Here is a 17887-nt window from a genome sequence, read left to right as displayed (position 1 = left end):
GAAGTTGAACCAGCGAAAGAAATGAACCAAAATGTACTTTTTAAACGTTTGTTTTCCCTCTCTTTTCTTCCCTGGCGGATCTCGAAGCTACAGATCTCCAGACAAATGATCTGTGCATTTATTTGCAATTGTTTTATTTTATTTATAATAAAACAATTAATTTGCAATTGTTTTATCTTATTTATAATAAAACAATTCATTTGCAATTGAATGCAATAGTATTACTAATCTGATTCATTGTATCACCCAGGCCCAGCGCATGACGTTAGGAGAGGAATCAGTTGCTTGCTGTAGAATATATTTGCCAGATTCTTTATCACAAACGTAGGCTAAATACATGCATGTGAGACACATTAATTGTGTCCGAACATATGTTTTATTAATATTCATTAATTCCTGCCATGAAAAAAAAGATGTTATCTAACATTATTTCATTGAATTGCGATAAATACATTAAAACTTCATTATGTAGGCCTATAGATAGTCATTTATTGGACTGCTGTTTCTGTTAACACCAAATTGTATAATCTTTGTTATGATTCCAGAAATGTCCACCACAGAGCAGAGTCTCCAACTCCCATTCTTCTGTCTGTGAAGAGTGACAGGTCTAGAGGAAATCCTCCTGACTTCAGTAACGCACCTGGACCTCCTGACTCACAGTATGTCAACCCTCCTATAAATACATGTATTTGGGCCCAACTTCACCTAGACTGTATTTACCTTAATAAACATGGTCATGAATACTTTCTGCTTCCAGTCACTAGTTTAAAGTCTCATTTCTCATGTCATAATATTCTTTTTGGAAAATTATGGTCCCATTTATTAAAATAATTACCATAAAGTTGCGTATGTTCTGAGGGGCGTGGCTACCGTTACAGTCTATGAACGGGAGCCACCCCCCGTTCAGTCAAAATAAAAACCAACAAAGAGTAAGGGGGGGAAGTCCCGCCTCGTTGTCTGGGCCAGCCAATGGCCAGCTTGGCCCAAACAGAGCCAGCCAATGGCCAGCTGGGCCCAAACGGATCTAGAAATATGGCGACTTACAGTGCAAGGAATTACAGGCTTCATTTTACGTCCATGTTAGACCCGGGGAACACAGAGCAGCTCTGTTGAAAGCTTGCAACAACAAGCGGTGCTGCTGCTTGCAGACAGAGCGTTGTCACGCTGCACCACCTTAATATATAGGCTATATATATATATAATATAAAGTGCACCATGCGTCCTGGTTAACCAGGAAACACACAGAGACTAGTCGGATCGTTTTTATTCATATTTACACTTTATCTTCTATGTATATCAACAGCATGGCCGGCCCGAACCGAAGCCCAACCACCAATTATGCTAATGAGCCCGACCCTAGCCCGACCCGTCGGGTTTCGGTCGGGGTATCCCAGCTCTATCATACAACACAAATGTTGTGTCAAACCATGTGACTTCCATTGGAAATGCATTGCGAGCTTTGCATCAGTCAATAAGTCTCATGCATCATCTATACAACAATCTGTTGTAAAGGTGTGAGTCAGGCATACTGTACACGCACACACACACTCACACACACACACACACACACACACACACACACACACTCCCTGGATGGGAGAGGTTCAGCTCAAAATCATGAAAAACGCTAAAATGAAATATAACGGCAAATGAAAATGTTTTAACACTCAACTTTTACAATCTCTAATAACCTAAAACATGAACCTTGGTCTAATAATAATAATAATAATAATAAATAAAACGGCTACATTGTCTCTTCTACTTGTATAATGAGACCTTGTATAAGGACATAATCTATTATTCCAGAGCATGTGAGCGGAGCGGAGCGGCCGATAATTCCGCTCTTCGCTCTCGACGGCTTTTGTTACGCTCGCTCCGTGCTCACGTTCACCTCCCCCCACGCCGCTCTACGCCCGCTCCGCGCTCACGTTCATCTCCCCCCACACCGCTCTACGCCCGCTCCACGCTCACGTTCATCTCCCCCACGCCGCTCTACGCTCGCTCCACGCTCACGTTCATCTCCCCCCACACCGCTCTACGCCCGCTCCGCGCTCACTTCAAAATCCACCCGCTCCGCTCCTCGCTCCGCTCCGCTCGCGCTCACATGCTCTGTTGTAGCCCATCGTCATGTGTCCAAATCCAAAAGAACAGATATGTAAACTGTCGACACGCCATGAGCGGTGCATTGGGGGGGGGGGGGGGGGGGTCTTGTATATGACCCCAACCGGTTTGAAAATGTTAAAGTTATCAAAGCTAAAAGAGAAATAAGCCTCTGGAGGATGTTACAATGATGATGAGCGGGGCTTCCTGTCAAACACCTTGAGCACACTCTTGTGGAACTGTCCTCTGGGTTAGAGAGGATAGTCACACCTGTTCAAGAGCAGTCTGTGAAACAGTATTCAATGTGTGATATAGGATCATACAGTGAAGATACCATCTTCATCTATATGTATATATTCTATTGTCTTCATCTATATGTATATATTCTATTGTCTTCATCTATATGTATATATTCTATTGTCTTCATCTATATGTATATATTCTATTGTCTTCATCTATATGTATATATTATATTGTCTTCATCTCCACAGAGAGACATTCAGAAACACACCTGGACAGAAGACATTCAGAAACACACCTGGACAGAAGACATTCAGTCGAACCACACCTGGACACAGTAAGACTGGACACATTTTACACCAACATTTTATTTCAATGAATGAAATGTTCAAATAGCAGCAGACTCATCAGATTAAATATACTCGTTGTATTCCTGTCTCATTGTCCAAATACAAATACTAATGATAAACTGATGATGTATTGATTAACATGTATTAATTGTCTCCTCATATCAGATGTCCGTCTGCCGGAGTATTTAAAGGTCTATAGGGTCACTTTGGACGGTCTTGAACATGTGGCATACGTCAGTGAAGAGCCCTCCTCCCTCTCCGACATCTACACAGACCTCCACCTATCAGCGGGAGGGAGTGAAGGGGTTAATCAGCAACATGAGGTGTGGCAGCTTGAGACCGCCTCCAGCATGAAGACCCTCTATGACGTCCTAATCAAGTGCCGTTCCATCTTTAAGACCGTCCTCCCTGGCAGAGACACACCCAGCAGCAGAGTTCTGACCAATGGCATCGCTGGCATCGGGAAGACATTCTCCGTGCGTAAGTTCGCTCTGGACTGGGCGAGAGGTTTGGAGAACCAAGACATAGATCTCCTGGTTCTCTTCGCATTCCGGGAGCTGAACTTGGTCCGAGATGAGCAGCACAGTCTTCTCTCACTGATCCATATTTTCCATCCAACGTTAAAGAAGGTCACAGCAGAGGAGCTCGCTGCCTGGAAAGTTGGCTTCATCTTCGATGGTCTCGATGAAAGCAGGTTTCCGCTGAAATTCCAGAACATTGACGTCGATTCTGACGCCTTCGACAACAATGACGTCGTCTCTGATGTCACGGTGACATCATCGGTGGGCCTGCTGTTGACGAACCTCATCAAGAGGAATCTGCTCCCCTCGGCTCTCCTCTGGATAACCACCAGACCTGCAGCAGCCAATCAGATCCCTCCTGAATGCGTTGACATGGTGACAGAAATACGAGGGTTCACAGACCCCCAGAAGGAGGAGTTCTTCAGGAAGATGTTCAGTGATGATGAGGAGCTGGCCAGCACCATCATCTCACACGTGAAGACATCAAAGAGCATCCACATCATGTGTCACATCCCAGTCTTCTGTTGGATGACCGCTACCGTTGTGGAGGACCTGGTGAAGACAGGCAAGAGAGGACAGATGCCCAAGAACCTGACCGGGATGTTCAGCCTCTTCATATCGCTCATGATAAAAAAGATGAAGACGAAGTATGGCGAGACTGACAGGGATGTTCTTCTGCAGCTGTGCCTGCTGGCGTTTGTACATCTGGAGAAAGGCAGCCTCATGTTCTACCAAGAAGACCTGGAAGAGTGTGGTCTCGATGTGAACCACGCCGCGCTGTACTCGGGAGTGTGCACAGAGATCTTCAAAGAAGAGACCGTTCAATCTCAGAGAAAGATCTACAGCTTTGTTCATCTGAGCATCCAGGAGTTCCTGGCTGCAGTCTACCTGATGCACTGTTTCACACAGAAGAACATGAAGGTACTGAAGACATTCCTGGGAGATGATGTCAGTTCCTTGGAGGACTTCCTGCAGAGAGCCAGCGAAAAAGCCCTGAAGAGTAAGAACGGCCACCTGGACCTCTTTGTCCGCTTCCTTCATGGCCTCTCGCTGGAGTCCAACCAGAGTCTGTTAGGAGGCCTGCTGGGTCACACAGAGAACAGTCCAGAGAGCATCCAGAGAGTCATCAACAACCTGAAGGAGATGAAAATGGAAGATGGGAGTCTCTCTCCTGACAGATTCATCAACATCTTCCACTGTCTGATGGAGATGAACGACCTCTCAGTACATCAGGAGATCCAACAGTACCTGAAGTCAGCGGACAGATCAAAGACAGAACTGTCTGAGAGCCAGGCTTCAGCTCTGGCCTTCATTCTGCTGACGTCAGAGGAGGTTCTGGAGGAGTTTGACCATCACCAATTCAAGATGCCAGCAGCAGCACTATGGCAGTCGAAATACAGACTACTCCCAGCTGTGAGGAACAGCAGAAAGGCTCGGTTAGTAGTCATGTGGATAGAAAACCTGTTAGAATCAATCTACCATCACACCTAATTACTATAATAATAATCGGGTCTCAAAGTGTGTGTGTGTGTGTGTGTGTGTGTGTGTGTGTGTGTGTGTGTGTGTGTGTGTGTGTGTGTGTGTTGCCTAAATGGAACTGTCTGACATGCACAGAGAACAAAGTCAAAAGAATAAATAAGAGAACATTCATAGATCAATCAATGCAAGTTACACACTGTAGTATTAAACCATTTTGGGCGGGAAACCCCTTTTGGTGTAGCATTATGTTATGCTTTAGCTATTGAAAAATAGCAGATCTACAAGCTCATAGCGCGCCACTCGGTGGCGCGCTATGAGCTTGTAGGTCTGCTATTTTAATCGAAGAACGACTGACATAGAAACAGCTTTTTCAGAAAACTGTCAGGATGTACAAGACATTTTTAGAATCTGATCTCGGGTCAGAATGGGTTAATACAGATTATCTGTCTTTCACTTTGATGTTTTCTGGTTCCCTGTTCTTATATGACCTGTTCTTATATGACCTGTCAATATCTGACCAACTAGACTGTTCTTATATGACCTGTCAATATCTGACCAACTAGACTGTTCTTATATGACCTGTCAATATCTGACCAACTAGACATTGGTACATTTACATTACACTTTATTTCATTGAACATGAATTTGATCTAATCCATGTTGATGATCACTGATTTTACATCATCTACATTTACAGACTTGTTGGCTGTGCACTCCAAAAGGCACAATATGAGATTGTGGCTTCAGCTCTCAGCTCTAATCCTTCACATCTGAGAGAATTGGACATCAGTTATAATGACATAACGGATCCATCCATGGACCTGCTCTCTGCTGCATTGAAGAGTCCAAACTGTCATCTGGAGATACTGAGGTCACATTATTATTAATAGTTCTGTTTTATTATTTATAGTTTGATTCTTAATAATAAGAGTGTTAATAAAGTTGACATCATGGTATCCCACTGATTAGAATAATAATATGGTCAGAGTTTGTGTTGTCTAGTTCACACTCTCACATCACAATGCTACAGTACAGTAACTACAATATGTGATCCATCATGGCTGCTAGGGGATTATCATTATCAATGCTACGGTACAGTAACTACAATATGTGATCCATCATGGCTGCTAGGGGATTATCATTATCAATGCTATGGTACAGTAACTACAATATGTGATCCATCATGGCTGCTAGGGGATTATCATTATCAATGCTATGGTACAGTAACTACAATATGTGATCCATCATGGCTGCTAGGGGATTATCATTATCAATGCTACGGTACAGTAACTATAATATGTGATCCATCATGGCTGCTAGGGGATTATCATTATGTGAACTAATGGGGTACAGTGATTACAGTATGTACAGTAGTCATGTTGACACACACACACACACACACACAATTCCTATGTTGGAAGATTAAGATTATGATGATTTACTTCACATTATCCCTGCCTTCTCTTTCCATCTCTTGGGGTCTTTACTCCAAAACTGTGATATTCACTCCAGATATTTCATGTGTAATTACAGACTTGCTGGCTGTATCTTCACACAGACAGGATTTGAAGTTCTGCTCTCAGCTCTCAGCTCTAATCTTCTCCATCTGAAAGAATTGGACCTCAGTTTCATCTCCCTGCAGGAATCACAACTGCTCCTGCTCTCTGCGTTACTGAAGAGTCCACAGTGTGGACTGCAGATCCTGGGGTAAAGAATGTGTGTTCTCTCTGTGTGGATCTCCACTTGAACATCAACACAGCACTTTGTTAAATGTGTATTTCTCTGCAGGTTGTCAGGCTGTGGAGTCACAGAGGAAGGCTGTTCTTCTCTGGCTTCAGCTGTGACCTCCAACCCCTCCTCCCAGCTGAAACAGCTGGACTTGAACTTCAGCCACTTAGGAGACTCTGCTCTGAAGAAGCTGTCTGCTGCCCTGGAGACTGTCAAGTGAGTAGACTTGTGTAGAGCGGCCGTCAAAGGTTCCAGGTTAAATTCCCGGCTCCTCCTGGCTGCTACATGTCGAAGTGTCCTTGAGCAAGACTCTCTGAACCCCTAACAGCTCCCGATGAGCATGCATGTTTTCCTCTGCCATCGGTGGGTGAATGTGAACTACATTGTAATGTAAAGCGCTTTATAAATGCAGTTTCCCATATTATCATATCATATTACCATATGTTCCATGGTTCATTCTAGCAGAGATTTAATATACAGTAGATAGTGTCTATGTTCCATGGTTCTATAACATAGATTAATATACAGTAGATAGTGTCTATGTTCCATGGTTCTATAACATAGATTAATGTACAGTAGATAGTGTCTATGTTCCATGGTTCTATAACATAGATTAATATACAGTAGATAGTGTCTATGTTCCATGGTTCTATAACATATATTAATATACAGTAGATAGTGTCTATGTTCCATGGTTCTATAACATAGATTAATATACAGTAGATAGTGTCTATGTTCCATGGTTCTATAACATAGATTAATATACAGTAGATAGTGTCTATGTTCCATGGTTCTATAACATAGATTAATATACAGTAGATAGTGTCTATGTTCCATGGTTCTATAACATAGATTAATGTACAGTAGATAGTGTCTATGTTCCATGGTTCTATAACATAGATGAATATACAGTAGATAGTGTCTATGTTCCATGGTTCTATAACATAGATTAATATACAGTAGATAGTGTCTATGTTCCATGGTTCTATAACATAGATTAATATACAGTAGATAGTGTCTATGTTCCATGGTTCTATAACATAGATTAATATACAGTAGATAGTGTCTATGTTCCATGGTTCTATAACATAGATTAATATACAGTAGATAGTGTCTATGTTCCATGGTTCTAGAGAGAGAGCATTTTGTTCCTCAATCTAATCCAAATCTGAGAGATAGGTGTTAATCACATGACCACAGAGATATGGTACCAATGTGTGTGATGTTTGGACAGAGTCTTAATCACATGACCACAGAGATATGGTACCAATGTGTGTGATGTTTGGACAGAGTCTTAATCACATGACCACAGAGATATGGTACCAATGTGTGTGATGTTTGGACAGAGTCTTAATCACATGACCACAGAGATATGGTACCAATGTGTGTGATGTTTGGACAGTCTGTGGGAGAATGATGACAAAATGTGTTTAGTAAATATTTGGTGGGACTAAAACAGGCCGATGTGAGACATTAAGCAGCAGGTTTTGACTTGATTCATTGTTGTTCTACTTCCTACAGTGTGAATCATGGAGGAGAACACTGGACTAAACCTCAACTCCTTACAACACGTGAGTCTGTCTGTCTGTCTGTCTGTCTGTCTGTCTGTCTGTCTGTCTGTCCAGGGGCTCTGTGGACGGTTCCAGGGGGTCTGTGGAGGGTTCCAGGGGGTCCGTGGACGGTTCCAGGGGGTCTGTGGAGGGTTCCAGGGGGTCCGTGGACGGTTCCAGGGGGTCTGTGGACGGTTCCAGGGGGTCCGTGGACGGTTCCAGGGGGTCCGTGGACGGTTCCAGGGGGTCCGTGGGGGGTTCCAGGGGGTCCGTGGGGGGTTCCAGGGGGTCTGTGGACGGTTCCAGGGGGTCTGTGGGGGGTTCCAGGGGTCCGTGGGGGGTTCCAGGGGGTCTGTGGGGGGTTCCAGGGGGTCCGTGGGGGGTTCCAGGGGGTCTGTGGAGGGTTCCAGGGGGTCTGTGGGGGGTTCCAGGGGGTCTGTGGGGGGTTCCAGGGGGTCCGTGGGGGGTTCCAGGGGGTCTGTGGGGGGTTCCAGGGGGTCTGTGGGGGGTTCCAGGGGTCCGTGGAGGGTTCCAGGGGGTCTGTGGAGGGTTCCAGGGGGTCCGTGGGTCGTGGGTCGTTCTTCGATTTTTCAAAAATAGCAGACCTACAAGCTCGTAGCGCGCCACTCGGTGGCGCGCTATGAGCTTGTAGATCTGCTATTTTTCAATGGCTAAAGCATAACATGATGCTAACACCAAAAGGGGTTCCCGCCCAAAAATGGGTTAAACACTTCATCCATATTTTATACGTTGGCTATTTAAGTGTGTGTGTGTGTGTGTGTTCGTGTGTGCGTGCGTGCGTGCGTGTGTGTGTGTGTGTGCGTGCGTGCGTGCGTGCGTGCGTGTGTGTGTGTGGTCGTGCTCCGTGCACGTATCATTCAGTGAAGGATGTATTTAATGTGTACTGTGTTGTTTTCTCATCAGATTTCCAGCGTCTCACTCTGGACACAAACACAGCACACTGTGACCTCTCTCTGTCTGAGAACAACAGGAAGGTGACCCGTCAGGATGGTCAGCGTCATTCATATCCTGACCATCCTGACAGGTTTGATAGAGTGCCTCAGATTCTGAGTTCAGAGAGTCTAGATGAACGCTGCTACAGTGAGGTACAGTTCAGTGGAGGGGTTAGGATAGGAGTGACTGACGGAGACATCAGTAGGAAAGGAGAGGGTCAGGACTCTGAGCTTGGATGGAATGAACATTCCTGGAGTCTGATCTGTAGAGATGGTCAGTGTGGAGATGGTCACTGGGGTGGTCACTGGGGTAACTATTACTATGTCATACACAATAGTAAGTCCACTGTCCTTCCTATCCGTCCCTCTGGCTCCAACAGAGTAGCCATGTATCTGGACCGTCCCTCTGGGACTCTGTCCTTCTACAGAGTGTTAGAGGACACTCTGACTCACCTGTACACCTTCCAGACCACGTTCCCTGAGCCTCTCTACGCTGGCTTTAGGATTCAACCTGACTCCTCTGTGTCTCTGTGTGAGGACAGACAGGCTGTGAGGACAGACAGGCAGACAGGCTGTGAGGACAGACAGACAGGCTGTGTCCCGCCCCCCCTTCACAATAGACTGTTACTTCAATGAGAAGCCTGTTATATCTACACACTCAATTCTATGTCTCCTCATGACCTCACAAGGACAATACTATGTCTACTGATGACCTCACAAGGACAATACTATGTCTCCTGATGACCTCACAAGGACAATTCTATGTCTCCTCATGACCTCACAAGGACAATTCTATGTCTCTGTCTCCTCATGACCTCACAAGGACAATTCTATGTCTCCTCATGACCTCACAAGGACAATTCTATGTCTCCTGATGACCTCACAAGGACGATTCTATGTCTCCTCATGTCCTCACAAGGACAATTATATGTCTCCTCATGACCTCACAAGGACAATTATATGTCTCCTCATGACCTCACAAGGACAATTCTATGTCTCCTGATGACATCACAAGGACAATTCTATGTCTCCTCATGACCTCACAAGGACAATTCTATGTCTCCTGATGACCTCACAAGGACAATACTATGTCTCATGACCTCACAAGGACAATTCTATGTCTCCTCATGACCTCACAAGGACAATTCTGTGTCTCCTGATGACCTCACAAGGACAATTCTGTGTCTCCTGATGGGGGGAAAGTAGACCCTTTAAGCAGTTACCGTTACTTTAAGAGTGTGCACCCGAGCTGTGCTCATAGCAAGGTCACTGAGTGACAGGAAAAGATTCCTATTTAGTGTCTGGAAAAAGTAGAGACACGTCAGAATTCTCCAGACAGACCAACCTCTGGCCTGCGCTTCGAGGGGCGCCCCGATCAGCGGACTGATATGATCGAATCTGATTGGTGATGTAAACAGGTCGTATTTGCCTTCATAATTATGTGTCTTTGCTGTTCATATGCATATTGTCACATGACCATTCAATTTGGGATTAAATATGGGCAATCAATAAATGCCAGATCTTGTGAATCCATGATTTTAAGTGTACAGCCTGTTTATTGGACTATTAGATAACCCTCTCACAGAATGACGCATCACTCCTCGTGACCTCACAAGGACAATTCTGTCTCCTCATTTGATGTCAAACCATTTATTTAACTGACTTTTTGCTTTCTTTATCTTTTATTATTTATAATCCTGATATTGTGTATATTAGCCTCACTCTTTATGCCTTTGATCTGATGATCAAATTGATCCTTAAAGGGGGAGTGTCAAAGCCCGAGATTAACATTGCTGATAAGGTACATCACGTGGTCTGAATGAAAACAGTTTCAAACGACACGTGACTATATCTCAGGCTCTGACGTGACCTAGCATCTAGCCGAGCTGAGTGGCTAGCGCAGTAAAGGCTAGTGGTTTTGAGGTGGCCTTTTGCGTCATACAAAGTGAAAGTGTAATAAAAAAAATTATTTTATTGCTCGAAAAGCTTCCTTACAATGACATTGAGTTGACGTGTAGGTCTTAGGGTAAGCTGTTGCATAATCGCTATTTCGCACTCGGAGTTCCATGCTGCGGCAGAGAGCTGGGATGCAGCCCTGCTCACGTCCGTTTGTCCCCTCTCACCGCCGGGGCACAGCCTAGTGCGCACACGGTATAGCCTCTGGTAGTCATGCAGGCTGCTCTCAGCCGGTCGGACTCTAAATGTGTGAAAATAAAATGTATATAACGTACTCAAATGTGTTAGTTTTACCAATATTGTTTGTTCATGTGAAATGTTTGTTTATGCATAATGAATTGATGAGAAGGCACATCAAAACGGGGAAATTGCCGTACTCTTTGAGTGTGTGTAAACGTATGTTTTCTCATGCCAATAAAGCCCATTGAATTGAATTGAATTGAGTGTGACTCTGTACCAAATAATAAATTGCCTCAACTGATCGTCTGACCTGTCCTAGATTATAAGCCATGAAAATATTCTGCATTCTTTCCCATTCTGCAGCAAGGGGCGATATAATGCTGTGATTCATTCCACTTTACTGACCGTTTCATTGCCTATATGTCCGATTGTCCGTCATGAGTGACTATACTCGTCGCCATAATATAAGAAAATGTGTGCTGTAACTGCAGACCCGAATAGTTCTGATGATCCTCATGGGGGCTATCCGCAGCCCCGCCTCCCCCCCCCCCAGCGGTGAAAAAAAAGAAGTTGATGTTTTCTCGCGTTTACGCTGATATAATGACGTGAAGCTAGCGGAAAGGCATTTACGTGGATTTCATGTGTCCCGACCTAGAATGCCTGTGATCATTTAATTATACTTCGTACTAGTCTATATATATGATATATAAATGCCGAGTGCACTTGCATGCCTATGCATGCATTCTAGAGGCAAGTCCCATAAGGAAACTGCCCCTGCAAGCGACACCTTTTTATTTATTTATTAGGATATTTCTATAGCATGCGCGATTGCGCTGCTCACTTGACAGCCTTCTCTAGGCTACTCGCAGTGCAACGCGTTGTGAGCTTGTAGATCGGCTCCCGTGGACTCGCGGTGCATGTTAAAAAACAAACTCACAATTATAATAAGAACATAGGCCTACACTTATCTGCATTCTGCACTGTACGAATCCAACGTTGTTTAGTGTTGTTTAGTGAGTCAGTTCTCTGACTGTCGGTGTGTGTGTGTGTGTGTGTGTGTGTATGGAGGGGTATAATATTTGATATACATAAAATGATCACCCATACAAGTTGATCATTATAGCCTAAATAACGCTATGTCAAGTTTCATCATACTTCTGGTGGCTATTTGGAGAGCTCCAAGTTGTGCACGGAGAGAGAGAGAGACCGCCCCCCCATATCGGTGTGTGTGTGAGAGAGAGAGAGAGAGAGAGTGTGTGTGTGTGTGTGTGTGTGAGAGAGAGACAGAGAGAGAGAGAGAGAGAGAGAGAGGGGCGGACACAGGTTAGGCCGGCCGCTAGAGTAGTCACAGGCAGTGATAACGTTACGTGAAGCTCCAGGGCTCCGTGAGCCCTGTTCAGCACTTAGCCGGCTGAGGGCGTGTCAGCGGGGGGGAGACAGATAAGACAAGATAGGTACGATGGAACCCGTCACGCGAAATTGCGATTATGCAACAGTTCACCCTAAAACTTACACGTCAACTCAATATCATTCTAACGAGATTTTCGAGCAAAAAAAATAATTTTTCCACCAAACTTTTACCCAGCTATGAAGCTAAAAGTGACCTCAAAACCACTAGCATGAGTTGATAGCCACCAGGAACGCTAACTCGCAGAGCCCAGAGCCGCTCTGACATTTAGACCAGATACAAGATCAATTTCATTGGTCAAATTGAGCTGGCCCGACTTTACGTCACAATCTAGATGCTAGCGTTAATAGCCTTAATAGCTTCCCGAGGGGCGTGTCATCCCCGCTTTAATGGGTTATCAATGTGCAAACACAGCAGCATGATTTGTGATCTGCTGTGATAGGGAACACAACCACCCTAAAGAGTGGAATGGAGTGTCATAGAAACGGATTCATTGGATATCCAAATGTAAATGTAAATGTTTTCTCATGCCAATAAATGTAATTGAACATTTTGTAATAATTTGCATTGACGCGTTTGAGTTAATTGAGCACAGCTTAGTCATGATGCATAATGTTTATTTAAAAACACATTTAGACGCTGGAAACACATGAGGGGATGTTGTCAGGAGCATGTGGTTATACTATATCTGTTCTGAAACACATGAGGGGATGTTGTCAGGAGCATGTGGTTATACTATATCTGTTCTGAAACACATGAGGGGATGTTGTCAGGAGCATGTGGTTATACTATATCTGTTCTGAAACACATGAGGGGATGTTGTCAGGAGCATGTGGTTATACTATATCTGTTCTGAAACACATGAGGGGTGGAGGGGGGGATTCATATTTTACGGGGGCCAGTTTCGAATTGCAGCCGTCCGTAAGTGCCCTTTGAGAGCAGTAGGAGGAAGGAGTCAGTCAAGGGATTTGCATGTCTTTAGAGCGTTCCACATTTTGGTGGCATATAGGAGCAGAATTAGTCCCTTGTTTGTGCCGAATCTGGGTTGCACATGGTTTGATTGATTGAAATATGTATTAACAGTTTGCAGAATTACAGTACATTTCAAGCACAAACTCAATACAAACTGTGAGAGGACGACCCAATTAAGCATTACACTTGTTTACAACAGGGTCCACATTGTTCAATTCATCAAAACATTTAGAGACATACAAATAGACACTTCTATGTAGTTAAAGAACAGAACAGGAATTCATCATAAAGGAAGCAAAAAGGGAAAAGATACATATACAGTGAGGGGAAATGGGGGGGGGGGGGGGGGGCGGTGGGGGGGGATTCAGATTTTACAGAGGCCAGTTTTGAATTGCAGCCGTCCAGGTGCCCTTTGAGTCTTAATGACTGTTGGTAGGGCGTTCCACATTTTGGTGGCATAGGAGCGAAAATAATTTAGTCCCTTGTTTGTGCCTAATCTGGATGGTTTGTTGAACTCCCTCTGGTGTTGTGGGTGTGGACTTCGTTGACATTAAAGAGAGAGAGAGAGAGAGAGAGAGAGGACAGGCCAGTTCTGATGAGGAAGATTAACGCTGTAGTTTAAACTGTAGTTTTACAATGAGACCACTAGGTGGGGGACAATGACCACATTACATTTAAAAAAAAGATACATAATATGGAAATACAAATCGACATGTATTTTAAAGCAGTGTAACGTATATATTGGGTTTTTTTAAAGGTGGTTGTGTAAGTGCGGTCCGGGGACCCCCAGGGGTCCTTGAGGGAGTTCCAGGGGGTCCCCAGCTAAATGATAGTTTGGAACCAAATGGACCCTTATGGGTCTGTAACTCTGAGAGTGTACAAATGGAACCAAATGGACTGGTTCTATTTGTACACTATCAGAGTTAGATTAACATTGATTTTACAATATAAATTGGGGGTCCCAGAGATAGAAATGCCATTAAATGGGGGGTCCGTAGCCTAAACGCATGTGAAACTGGGGGTCCTTGAAATTAAACGGATTGAGAATCACTGCTAGATACATCAAAATCTTCTCTTGGGGGTCCCTGGCATATATTTTTCAAATGGGGGTCCCTGGCATATATTTTTCAAATGGGGGTCCCTGGCATATCTTTTTCAAATGGGGGTCCCTGGCATATCTTTTTCCAAATGGGGGTCCGTGGGATAATTAGTGTCTATTTGGGGGTTCTTGGCATGAAAAGGTTTGGGAACCAGTGACCTAATCAACATGAGTTATTATAGCGCCTCTCACTTCACACGGGTGTGATTTCTAAAACAACCACAGTGTTGCAGATGCACTTAGTACTGTACTGTAGCAAGCAACTCTGACAATAGTACAGTATTACTGCAGACAGCTACCATTTGGATAGATGCACCAACACAAAGCCAAGTAGCCAGGTGTTTATTAGATGGGGTATAGCTGAGCTGCACCCGCAGTTTCATTAAAGAGGATATTTCCAGAGCACTTCTTAACCTGCCAGTTATATATAGGTAAAGAAACGTTGAATATTATGTATGTGTTTGGTTCCAAACCCCCCCCCCCCCTCCCCCCCCCAGAGAATTACCTGCAGGAAAGTGAAGGCTCGTTTGAGAAATATTAAGAACAATCAAAGCATTGATGTCCAACTCCACTCCTCTCTCTCTCTCTCTCTCTCTCTCTCTCTCCCCACTCTCCCTACCCTCCCTCCCCCTCTCTCTCTCCCTCCCTCCTCCCCCTCTCTCTCTCCCCCATCCCTCTCCCTCCCTCCCTCTCTCTCCCTCCCTCTCTCTCTCAATTTCAATTTCAAAAGGCTTTATTGGCTTGATAAATATGTTCTACATTGCCTCAAGAAGACAGCAGCACTGACTGGCTGCATTTCATCTTTAAATGTATTCATTTAAATTATCCACAGTATTTGAAACAGCTTATGACACCATACACTTCTACACATCAACTTAGACACTGCTCACAGGTTTACTTAATATACCCACATCATCAGTTGGCAAAAAAAACATTTATGTTCAAAGCTCCTTGTGACTGGAACACAATCTATCTACCTGTCCATATTCGTTCAATAACATATTTTCATTTGTTTAAAATAGGGCCGGGACTAATTGCGATTCATTTAGATTAATTAACTACAGATAAATTAATCGCACCTTTTTTTCCACCGCGGAACGTTTCTCACTGGGCGCTTTTCTATAGTACTGAAAACTGGAAATAATAAAAAGTCACCCCATTTTGTGTTGCCTAGAACTGGAGTTCTGACAAAAAACAGTAACAATATGAAGTAAGTACAGCTTTGTGATGTCACTGAGATGTACTTTTCAGACCTCCAGTTCTAGGCAACACAGAATGGGGTGACATTTTATTATTATTTCCACAACAGGTATAATATATTCTACATATATATAAGGTATTAATGACAGTAAAATGTTGAAAATGAGTGGTATCCTGTAGTCACTATTCATTGATTCACTGGGATACCAAAAAACATAAAAATAAAAAAAGGTTTCTCGCTGTTCTCGGGTTGAATATTGATATGCGATTAAAATGCGATTAATCTAGATTAATTAACTACAAAGCCTCTGATTAATTAGATTTTTTTTTTAATCGAGTCCCAGCTCTAGTTTAAAACTGTGCTGTCCTCTCATCTTGAGACTACCTGTTCATGTTTTCACTAATCATCACTGTAGCAGATCCATGATGCAGTGTTAAGCTCCGTTCACATTGAAGAAGCTGCTTTAAAAAGCAGAAGCAGAACTCAGAAAGACGCAGCTTTTTTTTGAGAAAGTGGGCGTGTACAAGGTACCTGTCACTCAAGCTGCCTGGACTGGCTGTCTGGCTTTGAGACGAGAGACGGGCAGTTTGAGCAGATGCGCATTTGAAAGTCTAAAATGTAAAATAGCGACTGTAGAGGAGAAATAATGATATATTTAGTTACATCATAACCTATGTATGGATGAATAAATAATATAATCTTGGTAAACTTGTTTGTAAATAACCGAACGGACCGGATCTCAATCCTCCCCGTCTTCAGTGTTCATGTCTCCCCCCCACACTCCGCTCTCCTCTCCCCCCTAGGCCACGAGCGAAACACTCCGGGCATTGTTTTAAATGGCGGCTCTGTATGTAATGTTAATGTTGATTTAGAAAGAGCATACCGTAGAAATACAATTGTATGTATCCAGCACGTCGTAAAAGCAATTAAAACAGCTTATGTTTACGTGCGATTTCCGGACATTCAGTCCCAAGTCTCCCGTGGAAGGGAGCTCCTATCTCGGCGCTGTCTGAAATGATTCCCTCAAATAAATATATGCGATTGGTTTATCGATTCAGAACGCAGCAAACCAATCACAAAACATGGGCAACATATTGCATAAATAGAGGGGGTACATACAACTGATATAAAGGCTATTCATTATTTTTTAAAGGTATGATTCACGGTGCCCACGTTTCAACAATCAACATACAATGCAGCGACACACACACACACACACGAAAGTGGACCGACTTCTGGACCCTGTGGCCCGGCCCGCGGAGGACCCCCTAAGTTGAGACTGGGTGTCGAGGAGCGTACACCAGTGGTCAACGCCCTGTGCTCAGGGCGAGGTCCCGCGACAAGGGCAATTAATTTTAGTGCGAGGAAACGTCCCGCAAATCGTCTCCGAGCACAGCTCTCCTCGGCGTTCCAGTACTGGGGACTACTGTACTGTGTACTGTGTGTGTGTGTGTGTGTGTGTGTGTGTGTGTGTGTGTGTGTGTGTGGGGGGGGGGGGGGGTACATACAACTGATATAAAGGCTATTAATTATTTATTTTAAAGGTATTGATTGACGGCGCAAAAGCTTCAACATACTACCGAGAGACACACGAGGATCGGCACAGAAACGCGCTGAGAGCGGGCTGCTACTTCCCTCTTCTCGGGGAAGGTTTTGGCGAAAACTCCCGACACAACTATTGTTTAGTTGTTTGTCTATCTATCTATATCTGCTAATTTATCAACCGTGTGTGTGTGCACTGTTTAGTCCACAATCAGCGTCAGCGACGGATAGCGTTCCGGAGAGTTCAGTTCAGTAGTCCATCCATAGCTTCGATGAGAACCGGAGGGGGGGGTGAATGCACGATGACTTGTCCCCAGAAACGTGACACTCGCGACGGCACACGGAACACAACCTGTTTTCACCGCTTCGACAACTTGTTTCTCATATAAACTTTAATTTCTATCACAAAATATGCTATGGTCTTGCCAAATATCCATTCATATTTCATATACAGCCCATATTCAAAAGGTTTATTTTTTAATGCGGACAATTGGGTCGGACAGCTTTCCAGAGGGTTTTCGGTTTTGTAAAATGAGCTCAACTCCGCCTCCTCAAACCACGCTGTGCTCTGATTGGCTACACGCAGATTTTTAAAGCTCCAGCTTTTA

General features: G+C 44.0%; 1 protein-coding gene and 1 long non-coding RNA gene across 2 annotated transcripts in view; one reads left to right on the top strand and one right to left on the bottom strand.

Annotated features, from left to right (window-relative positions):
- LOC308332990 (uncharacterized protein) overlaps positions 1-17887 on the top strand; it is a 205463-nt gene that overhangs the window by 86873 nt on the left and 100703 nt on the right. The gene's annotated exons all lie outside the window — the stretch shown is intronic.
- Positions 1-17887, bottom strand: part of LOC308332997 — a 178711-nt gene that overhangs the window by 86919 nt on the left and 73905 nt on the right. The gene's annotated exons all lie outside the window — the stretch shown is intronic.

This window comes from Protomyctophum bolini (genome assembly GCF_963924005.1).
Source record: "Protomyctophum bolini genome assembly, chromosome: 18".
Taxonomy (NCBI): domain Eukaryota; kingdom Metazoa; phylum Chordata; class Actinopteri; order Myctophiformes; family Myctophidae; genus Protomyctophum; species Protomyctophum bolini.
Note: the sequence above shows the minus strand (reverse complement) of the source record. Positions and strands in the feature narration are given on the sequence as shown.